The sequence below is a fragment of the Lutra lutra genome, chromosome 15, assembly GCF_902655055.1.
Source record: "Lutra lutra chromosome 15, mLutLut1.2, whole genome shotgun sequence".
NCBI classification, from domain to species: Eukaryota; Metazoa; Chordata; class Mammalia; order Carnivora; family Mustelidae; genus Lutra; species Lutra lutra.
Window position 1 is genome coordinate 18516665 of NC_062292.1, and position 11797 is coordinate 18528461.

An 11797-nucleotide genomic window follows, 5' to 3' on the forward strand; every position below is an offset into this window, starting at 1 on the left:
CCCCAAGGCAGGCCGGCCCACTCGGGCCACCAGATCAAGCTCTTTATTTAAATATCCCACTGGCTGCTGAGCTGGCCCCCAGGCCTGAGTTAGGACACCCAAGGCCATTCATTTCCTTTCTTCCTACCCTGGGGAAACTTTTTGTGATCGCACTTTTCCATTCTGCCTGTTGGCATCTGTGTTAACGAATGCTTGTTACAGTAGCATTGGATTATCTTCCTTGGTTGCTCTTTTAGGGACTGGATCTGGTGACCAGGCCAATATCTGGAGGTTTCTTGATTTTAAGTTTTTCCCAAAGTCTTCAATAGGTCTCTAGGGATCCTCAGACATTAATAAATAATCCATTCTACCCATAAACCATCTCTTGAATAATTTTGGTAAGGTTAGTAAGTGAAGTGTATATCTGCTATTGTTCTGCTGCCTTTAACAACTGTGTTCAATGTATGTTTCATCATAGAGATTGCATAATAGGATTCCAGATCATTTATAATACGGTAAAGCAGAGTCAGATAATTGTTGTGGCGAACACTAGCATCCAAATTGTAGTAGCTCTATCAATTTTATCTATTCAAAGGCTGGTTATAATCTCAGTAGGATGCCATAGATAGTAAACCGTATATTAAGTTTAAATTTTGTCAAGCCATTAATGGGCTTTATCAGATTCTGGCTAATTATACATGTATTATAATTTATCACCTGTTTTTAATTTACACGGAATACGACATTTCACAGCAATGACCAATGTTCATTACTATTACTTTGGTTCCAGTTGCAGATTATACCATTTGTTTTGTTTGAGGATGTGAGTTAAAGCTCAGATACTGAGTTTGTCTTTGCCAAAAATTTACTCAATGTAGGTGATGTGGGAAGCAAAGGCAGAAGAAAAATTGTTAAATTTCCTTACTTCCTACAGACCATTAACAAGTCCTTGAAATGGGCAGAGTTACTTTCCTCTAGGGACTCAACTGCTTTGATGTTGATATTTTGCAAAAGACAATCTTAACCCAACCTCCAGGCCCCTGTGAATCTACTTAACAGATAAAAATTCTTTTGGAAACTTCCTTTATTTCTAACCCCCCCCCCCCCACTGCAAGATGCATGTTGGCATTCATCCCCCAAGCATATCGGCCACCAGTATACATTGGAAGGAAGGGTCTCAAGACTAAGGTTTTATTAGATGGTAAAAAATGACTTTTTCCCAACAATAGCTAGCCCCTTCAAGGTCCGGAAACCTTGCTTCCAAAATCCCTTTAGAGACTTACTCTATCCCTAATCCTCTCCCAACTTGAGAAGTGTAGAATCAACCAATCCTCACAACCCTGGAGCAGCAGCTTTTTCTGCCCATGGGTCCTGTCCCTGTGCTTTAATAAAATCACCTTTTTGCACCAAAGACGTCTCAAGAATTCCTTCTTGGCCATCAGCTTCAAACCCTAATGTCTTTCCTACATCTGTGAAATTTTCCACTGTGAAATTTTACAAGTCAACTGCACACAGGATAATGTGGTTTACTAAACCAATAAAGAAATACCATAGTCCAAACCAATGATAGATGAATCACACTATTGTTCCAGGAAAGGGGAGATGAAAGGAATAAAGTCCAAATTTAGTTTTGTACTTTTATTAAAAAAATATATTTTTAAAAGATTTTATTTATTTATTTGACAGACAGAGACCACAAGCAGGCAGAGAAGCAGGTAGAGAGAGAGAGGGAAGCAGTCTCCCTGCTGAGCTGAGAGCCCGATGTGGGGCTCGATCCCAGGACCCTGGGATCATGACCCAAGCTGAAGGCAGAGGCTTTAACCCACTGAGCCACCCAGGCGCCCCCCCCCCCAAAATTATTTTTTTAAAGATTTTATTTATTTATTTGAGAGAGAGAGAGATCACAAGTAGGCAGAGAGGCAGTCAGCGGGTGGGGGGTGGGGGAAGCAGGCCCCCTGCTGAGCAGAGAGCCCGATGCGGGGCTCCATCCCAGGACCCTGGGATCATGACCTGAGCCTAAGGCAGAGGCTTAACCCACTGAGCCACCCAGGTGCCCCTGTTAAAAAAAATATTTAACCTAGTGAATATATAATTGACTTTATTAAGCAATTTATGAATCAACTGTTGAAGAAAGTAGAGAGATGTTCTGAGGAGTTGTACAAAATGGACAGGTTTTAATCGGAAGGAGGGTAGGGTAACAAAGCTATAAGCAAAAGAAAAGAAAGGATTGTTTCAGGCCAGGGCATCTTTTTTTTTTTTTTTTTAAAGATTTTATTTTATTTATTTATTTGGGAGAGAGACAGAGAGGAGAGAGGTCAGAGGGAGAAGCAGACTCCCCGCTAAGCAGGGAGCCTGATGCGGGACTGGATCCTGGGATTGCAGGATCATGACCTGAGCCAAAGGCAGTTGCCCAACCAATTAAGCCACCCAGGTGCCCCAGGGCATCTTCTTTTAAGGGGAGAGGGACCAGCAGGGTTTGTTATCATGCAGATGACCTCACCTGAAGCTGATCGGGATATTTCAGATTGACTTCTTTTTTAAAAAAAAAATATCTTATTTATTTATTTGTCAGAGAGAGAGAGACAGAGCACACAAGCAGGTGGAGTGGCAGGCAGAGGCAGAGAGAGAAGCAGACTCCCCACTGAGCAAGGAGCCCGATGCGGGACTCGATCCAATGACTCAGGGATCATGACCTGAGCTGAAGGCAGTGGTTTAACCGATGGAGCCATCCAAATGTCCCTCAGATTGACTTCAAAGGTCGCACTGTGGGGCACCTGGGTGGCTTAGGTTAAGCATCTGCCTTCAGCTCAAGTCATTGAGGTCAATCCCTGAATTGGGCTCCCTGCTCAGCAGGGACCCTGCTTCTCACTCTACCTCTGCCTGCCACTCCACCTGCTTGTGCACTCTCTCTCTCTCTCTGTCAAGTAAATTAAAAATTTTTTAAAATAATAAATAAAAGGTCACATTGCTGGGCGCCTGGGTGGCTCAGTGGAAGAATGTGCAACTCTTGGTCTCAGGATCCTGAGTTAAAGCAAAGGACTCCATTTTGGATTTCTCTTTAAAATAACAATTAAAAAAAAAAAAAAACTTACTTTTAGAGAGAGAGAGAGAACGTGCACAAGTGGGAGGGGCAGAGGGAGCAGAAGAGAGAAAATCCCAAGCATACTCCATGCAGACCTCAAATCTCTGCAGCCCTGGTTTGATCTCATCACCCTGAGATCATGCCCTGAACAGAAACAAGACCCACACACTTGAGGGTGCCACCCAGGCACCCTGGATTTCTCTTTCTAAACACTTCAGAGGAGTTGAAATCAAGAGAGTCTTAGCCAAGTAAGAGCTGACATCTTGCAGCCAGCGCAAAAAAAAAAAAAAAAAAAAAAAAAGTCCTCTGTTGCTATAGTGTGTTGCTAGGCAACAAGGGCACAGGTGTTGTTTGGCAAGACGGTCTTCACAAGGAGGATACCTGGCTCTGCCCCTGCTTAAAAGAGACTTGCCTTTACTGGGGCAGAAGCTAATTGTCCTAAGGTCTTTGAGAGCTATTTTAAATCAGCCCAAGTTTTGATTCCTCAGAGCAAGCATTCTCCAGGAGCCCCTACAGCTCTCATTTGTATTTGTATTCTGACGTCTCCATGCCAGTTCCGTCACGTTTTCACCCATAAGCCGCCAGCCAGGTGCCGCCAGCTGCTGAGTTCTCATGGGCGAGAACAGATGAGATGATGATGATGATGTCCTGAAACGACTTACTTCATTGTCATACCGAAAAAACTCTACCTCTAAAAACAGTTTGTCTTTGTCATAAACAAGTGGACTTGGAATCATATCAAACCAATAGTCGACATAGGCTGAACTGGAGGAATGTGGACTGCCTGGCCATCCGCGCGGGGAGGGTTGTCATTGTATTCTTGGATAAGAGACACCTGAGAGGCCCCACTGCTGGAGAAGTCCAGGATCCCTACCAGGCAGCCAATCCAAATGAGGACAACCTGTCACCAATTTAAAGCTGCTCTGCCCCCGTCCCCCCCAACCAAAGATTTTCTAGCAGTGGTTTCCCTACAGCCCGCGGCAATTTTGGCCACTGGGTTCTGACCAGAATTTCACGGGCTTGGAGTGTCCCCTGCAGCCCTAGTCCCGCTAACAAGGCGTGGACTGCACGTCCCCCTGCGCAGGTCAGGATAGCCAGGGCCCTGGAGCAAAGCGATGTTGAAGGAGGCCAGGTCACAAGGCGGGGCTGTTAGGAGGACAAGTCAACAGCCTACACGTGCAAGGCCTACCTACCCATTGTGGAGTTCTCCCCAAAAGGCAAAGCTGGAGGTTTCCTGCTTTGCCAGGGAGGGGCCACGCTGGCAGTACAGGGGAGCCTCCATTTAGACCCATTTGGAAGTCCTCGTCCCTAGAGAAGCCTAGGACTCCACTGACTGCAAGTTCACATGGTGGCTATTCCCAATTTGCAGCTTTCGGGGCAGAGTGATTTTCAGATGGGCTCCCTCCACTGCTGAAGGCTACCTAGGTGATTAGGGCCCATCAGGAAGTTGACAAGTTTAAAGGGCGGGGTCTGCCCAAGTCCGGGTTCTGGGTGCATATTGCGCATGTGCAGGCCACACTGGTCCGGGCGATGTTGGACAAGGCCCTGAGGGGGCATTCGGAGGTACCCAACATCTGCCTAATCCCAGACCTTCACCTACGCAAATAAACATATTCCCACTGCAAGCGGACTTGGAGTAATCTGGAGTGAGTGCCTTGCCAGAGTTCGATCGGCGGGCTGGCTGGGGCTTCCTCCAATAAGGACATCTGGGAACTTTGATTGCTGTAGAAGTTCCGGGCCCAGCTGACGGTAAGTCTCCGTGGGGTCTGAACGGTTCGTAGCAATGGTTGTTTCACAGTGATTTTCAGAGTGTTGGGTCCCTGCAACCTCGAGGCTGTGCAGGTGTTTGGGGTTGAGTTCTACCTCCGAAGGCATGGTGGCCTCAGCTGCCAAAAGGATGGCTAACGGGAAACATACCTCTGGCACGCAACGTGGACCTGAGACAAGGTGTCCTGTGAGGCCAGGTCACAAGAGCAGGCTACTGGAAGTACCAGGCATCTGCCTAATTCTAAGGCTTAACCTACCCAAAAGTGTGTCTTCCCCCCCAAGCAGAGTCGGAGAAATCTGGACTGCCTTGCTAAAACCAGGTGGGATGCCCTCTTATAGGACACACCTGGAATCCTTAATTACTGGAGGAGCTGGGACCCTATCAGAGAGCCAGTTCAAATGAGGACTAACAGGTCCCAATGTAACCTAGAGCCTCAGAAAGATTTTTGGAATTTTGGCTCTCTTTCCTCTTGTTAGGTCTCTAATCAAAGGAGTGAGACTGATGCAAAGTGAAGGTCAAGCAAAGCTTTATTTCGCACCAAGCATTGAAAATCAAACCGACCAGCCGGGGTCCCCTCTTACAGAGAGGGCGACCCCACCTGCCTTGCCGACTAACTTTTAAAGGGCTAAAGCCATGTGGTTGGGCCTGGCCACACACAGGTGGCCAGTGAGATTGTAACACACAGAAAGGTTGCACCGTCCTGCTAGGTCACACACGGGTGGTCAATTGAATTACAACTTACCCTAGTAGCTATTTGAACTAGCCTATCACCTTGGTCAGAATTGGTGCCCAAAAGGCGGGGCCCACACTCCTTGGTAGCTAGGGAGACAGTATGCGGGCCCCACTGATCAGATATCTCCACCTGGCCTGACCCGCCCTTGTGTTTGGGCTTTGTTACCTGGGACTAGTTTCCCAGACTTGCTTTTAAGTAAGTCCCCTGGGGGGGGGGGGGGGGGGGGGGTAGGGTCAGTTTAAGTTTTACTGCCTAAACAACAAAATCACTGTTTAACTGGATGGAATCGCTCTGGCTCAATAGGACCTTACACTCTGAGGGCTAGCAGGTAATGGGCAACTGTGCTGCTCCTCACAGGCCTGAGGGAATCCCACGGCCATAAGCTGGCAGGGTGCAGAACATCCATTGCAGGTCACCGGTCATGATTGGCAGGATCCTGGAACAGGCAAGTGTGACCGGGTTCCAGGAGGGGGTATCGGGGCTACAAGGCATTGACCGAATGCACAAGGCCTGCCTATGCTCTGTGGGAATTTTTCCCTCTGGAAGGTAGAACTGGATGTTTTTCAACTGCTTTGCCAGGGCGGGCACCTGCCTGCAAGACAGCTTATCCTCCATTTGGGGGCCCCTAGAGGTCCTGGTTCCCTAGAGAAGCCCAGGATCCCATCAGGCAGCCAGCCCACGAAGGAACGGATTGTGACCCATTTGCAACTTTTGGCTCAGAGCAATTTTGGGGAGATAGGCTCCCTCCATGCCAAAGGCCATGTAGGTGATAGGGGCCTGGCCAGAATTTCACAAGCCGAGAGGGTCTCATCTGCTCAGAGCTAGATTAGGGTTGGGACTGTGGCTGTGTGGGTCACTGGGTGAGGGTAGCCAGGGACCTGTAAAAGGGTGAATGTCACGTGAAAGCGGCCTGGTCACAAGAGCAAGCTATGGCAGGTACCTGGCATGCGCCTCATGCAAACCTTAACCCACACAAATGCACATTTCCCAGCCGAAGACAGAGCTAGTGGAACCAGGACTGCCTTGCCAGGGTGGGACCCAGGGGGATGGCTAAGGTAGCCTCCAGTAAGTGACACCTAGAAGCCTTGATTCCTAGAGAAGCCCAGGACCCCAGCAGGCAGCCAGTCAGGTCCATGGAGCCAGAGATCTGGGATGGGGCAATGTCGGGGGAGGTCCGTTCACAGGAGGGGGTATTGGGGATACAGGGTATTGCCGGGTGATTTTCACAAGGCCAGCTCCTCCACACTGGAGCCTGTGCAGGTGTTCGGGGCCTAGCCAGACTCCCATAAGCTTGGAGCATTGGGTCTGCTCAAGGCTAGTTTCAGGGGGTGTACGGCCTGTGCAGACCACACAGGTCAGGACAGCCAGAGTCACGGGGCAGGCCAATGTTGGGCAAATTCCAGACACCCAGGGAGGCTTCTGAGGGTGCCTGGCATCTGACTGATTCTAGGACTTTGCCCACCCAAACACACATGCCCCACTAAAGGCAGACCTGGAGGAATCTGGACTGCCTTGCCAGGCTTGGATCGGTGGGCTGACTGCGATAGCTTCCTGCCAGACACCTGGGAGCTTAGGCTGCTGCAGGAGCCCAGCACCCACGCTGGTAGGAAGTCTGTGTGGAGTTTGACTCCCCTGTTTCCGAGGGCCGGCTGCCTAAAGCTGGCTTAGGAGGTGGGTCCTGCCATGGGCGGGCCTCCGCAGTCAGAGTAGCCAGTACTTGGAATGGGGCAAGCACCTGGAGAGGCCCCGTCAAAGGACACGGATGATGTGGTACCTGGCATCTGTCTCGTTTCAAGGCTTAACCTACGTAAGGGCTCCTTGTCCCCCTGAGGGCAGAGCTGGAGGAATCTGGACTGCCTTGACATGGAAGGCTTGGGCGGGATGGCCTGAGTACCGTTCAGTAAGAGTTTCTTTGAGCTTTGATCAGGGGAGAAACCCCAGACCCCAGTAGCTAGCCGGTTCAAATGCAGACAGACGGTTGCTGGCTTAAGCAAGAGTCTCTGAAAAACGTTCCTTGTGGGGTCTCCCCACCTGGAAGTGACCGGCGTGAGCTCCCGAAGCCCAGGCAGCCGGACGGGGTGGCTACTGTGCACATGTGGGCTGTGCAGCTCGGGCTAGCCAGGCACCTGGAACAGGGCAATGTCAGGGGAGGCCGAGTCACAGGTAGGCCTTATTGGGCAAACTGGCATCTGCCTAATTCCACAGCTGAACCTACAAGAATGCGTATAGTCTCCAGGGAAGCAGAGCAGGAGGAATCCTGAAAGCCTTGCTAGGGCAGGACCTGGAGGCCTGGCCCCCGCAGTCTCCTATAGGAGCATTGGGCAGCCCGTTCACCTGGGGACTGACTGTGGTCAGATGAAAGCTGTTGCCTCAGAAAGAATTTTGGGGTGGGTTCCCTTTACTCTGAGGCCATTCAAGTATTTTCGGCTTAGCCTGCACTCTGTAGGCCTGGAGGGCGCTGTGTAGTTCAGAGTCAGGGGATCCTGTGCAGACTATGCATGCCAAAAACAGCCAGATGCCTTGATTGCTAGGGAATCCCAGGACCCCATCAGGCAGACAGTCCAGGTGGGGCAGACTGTTGAGAGATAAAGCTGTTGCCTCAGCTGGGAAGGGGGAGTAGGGGGGTGGAAGGCTCTGGGAGGTGTTGGGCTTCTTCACCCTGAGTCCATTCAGTTGTTTTGCTCAGGCCAGAGCTCCAGAGGCCTGGAGTGCCCTCTGCAGTCCAAGACGGGTGACAGGGTGGGGACTGAGCGTGAACGGGGTGACAGGCCAGAGCAGCCCAGGACCTGGAACAGGGCGATATCCAACACAGCAGGAGTTACAGGAGAAGGCTGTTCAGGGTGTCGACCTAAAAATAAAACTGCCAGTTATTTTTACTAATGAAGTGAGGTTTTGGGGGGAATAACAGAGGAATTGTGAGTCAGGGCAAGCAAACCATGGCAAATCATAGGCAAGCTGGAAGAAAAAAAGGGAAGGTTGGCTTTTATCAGGTTTCAGGAGGAAACTGGGGAGGGTTTCTGTACCAAAGTCCATTGGAGGAAAGTGTGAGGTTGTGGTGGTTTCTCACTGGCTGTGCGGAGTGGTCAGTGAGTGGTGCTGGGGCAGGGAGAGCTCCTCCTTCCTTAAAAGCGGGGGTGGGGGGGGTAGATTCCTGTATGAAAAGGGTCTTCCCTTGTCAAGATAAGAATTCTCTTCCGCTAGCGGGATACGCAGGCTGCCAGGAGCGTAGGAGTATGACCGCTCCCTCTTCGGGGCTTCCCCCCTTCAATTTTTTATTTTATTTTATTTTATTCTTTTAGATTTTATTTATTTGACAGAGAGCAATCACAAGTAGGCAGAGAGGCAGGCAGAGGGAGAGGAGGAAGCAGGCTCCCCGCCCAGCACACAGCCCGATGTGGGACTTGATCCCAGGACTCTGAGATCATGACCTGAGCTGAAGGCAGAGGCTTAACCCACTAAGCCGCCCAGGCGCCCCCCCCCCCCCCTTCAATTTTTAATAAGGCTGCCGGTACTCTGTTTCATGGGGGAAGCTGGATTCCGCCTAATTCCAAGCCTTAACTTCCTCAAATGCAAATAATTCTCCAAAGGCAGAGCTGGAGGAATCTTGAGTGTTGTGACAGGTTGGATGGGGGTGGAGGGGCTGCTGGCTGGGGTGTCCTCCCATAAGACTAGGAGGTCTGGTTGCTGCAGAAGCCCAGGATCCCAGCAGACATTAAGTCTGTACAGGGTCTGACTGTCGCCCATTTGAGCAGTCGCCTCAGAGTGATTTGGGAGTGGTGGGCCGCCTCCTCCCGAAAGCAGTGCAGGTGGTGAGAGATGGCTCCAAGCTCCACAGGCCTGGAGAGCCCTGGTTGCACAAAGGGGACATTCTGGGCTTATGGCACTTGTGGAACCCCCCCAGCCAGGGACCTGTCACTGGGCAAGTGTCAGGGGGAGTCTGGGTCCCATGAGCTGGGTGGGGGTACCTGGATTCCACCTTATTCCTGTAAGGGCCTATTCAGCCAGAGCGGCCCCACCCCAGTTGAACAGCCATTTTATTGTTTATGCAGTAAAACTTAAACTGACCCTGCCCCCGCCCCCCCCAAGGGGAATTTACTTAAAAGCAAGTCCGGGGAAACCAGTCCCAGGTAACAAAGCCCAAATACAAGGGTGGGTCAGGTCAGGTGGAGATAACAGCCCGGATGCAGGGATGAGTCGGGTCAGGTGGAGACCGTGGAGACATCCAATCAGTAAAGCGCAAATACCGTCTCCCTAGCTACCAAGGAGTGTGGGTGGTGTCTTTTGGGCGCCAATTCTGACCAAGGTGATAGGCTAGTTCAAATAGCTACTATGGGTGAATTGTAATTCATTTGGCCACCCGTGTGTGACCTAGCATGACTGTGCAGCTTTCTCCGTGTGTTACAATCTCATTGGCCACCTGTGTGTGGCCAGGCCCAACCACATGGCCTTTGCTCTATAAAAGTTAGTCTGTGAGGCAGGGAAGGGTCCCCTCTCTGTAGGAGATGCGGCCCCAGCTGGTCAGTTTGATTCTTGATGCTTGGCGCGAAATAAAATTTTGCTTGACCTTCGCTTTGTATCATTCTCACGCCTTTGACCATGGACCCATTATTGGGGGACCCAACAATTCCAAAGTTCAACCAACACAGATGTACACAGTGGCCCTGAAGGCACAGCTGGAGAAATCTGGACTGCCTCGCCAGGGCATGGCTGGTTGGGATGGCCCGGAGTCTTGGTTGCTGGAGAAGCCTGGGACTTCATCAGGAAGCCAGTCCAAATAGGGACAGACTGTGGCATAGCTTAAACCACACCCAAGCCATTCAGGTAGTTGAGTCATGGCAGAAGCTCCACAGGCCTGGGGTACTTCCTGCATGCCAAGGCCAGGAGACAAGGTATGAAGTGCACTGACACGAGCCCCACAAACTAAAATAGCCAGGGACCTAGAACTAGGCAGTAACAGCAAGGCTGGCTCGTAGAAGGGGTGCTATTGGGGGTACAAGGCTAATGCACCAGGCCCACCTACCCCTTGTTTCCTAGTCCTCCTGAAGGCAGAGCCGGGGCTTTTCTAGCTACCTTGCTGGGGAAGGGCCATGCCTGCAGGAAAGGGTAGCCTCTATTGGGAGCCAGCTGGGAGTCCTGCTTCCTAGAGAAGCCTGGGGGTCCCATCAGGCAGCAGGTCCACATGGGGACAGACCATCCCCAGGTTAAAGCTGCCACTTCCGGCAGATTTCCAAGGCTCCTTCCATCCTGAGGCCATTCGGGTGGTTGCACTCCAGCCAGAGTTCCCTAGGCCTGGAGAGCCCTTTACAGCCCAAAGTTCACAGACAGGGTATGAAGGTCACTGGCTGTGCAAGTCAGGGTAGCCAGCTACCCGAACTGGGCAGTGTCAGGAGAGGCTGGGTCACCAGAGGAGGCATTTAGGGTGACAAGGAGTAGGCCTGATGAGCAATGACAACCTGCCCATTCTGGAATACTCCTCCTGAAGGCAGGGCTGGAAGTTTTCCAGCTGCCTTGCCACCAGGACAGGGTCCCCTCCTTTGGGAGACACCTGGGAGTCCCTCTTCCTAGAGAAGCCCTGAATCCAACAGGCAGCAAGTCAGCACGGGGACTGACTGCCACCTATTTGCAGCTTTCTAATTAAAGTGATTTTCGAAAGGTGGGTTCCCTCCAGTCTGCATAGGTGGCTGGGGATGGCCAGAGTTTCACAAGCTTGGAGAGTCCGGTGTGCCCAAGGCTGACTTACAGGGCACAACTGTGCGTGTGTGCATCTCCAGGTCAGGGTAGTCAGGTATCTGGAACAGGGTGAGAATCCAGAGAGGGCAGCTCGTGAGTTCAGACTCTTGGGTTACGTGGCACCTGCCTAGTTACCAGCCCTGACCCACATGCTCCCACTGCGGGCCAGGCTGGAGTCATCTGGATCCCCTTGCCGAGGCTGGATATGGCTAGCTAGCTGGGGTATCCTCTGATAAGACCCCTCTGAGAGGCATGATTGCTGTAAACATCTGGGACCTCAGCCAACAGTAAGGCTAAATGGGGACTGAACTCACCGTTGCAATGTTTGGAAATGAACTTTAGTTCAACAGGCCCAGAGGGCCAGGACTAACTAAGGGTGACTTTCAGGGCATGTACTGTGCAGGTGCGGACCAGGAAGGTCATGGCAGCCAGGAACCTGAAGGAGGGCAAGATTTGGGACAGGGCAGGTCACAAGAACATGCTCTTGGGGTCTGGTATCTGCCTA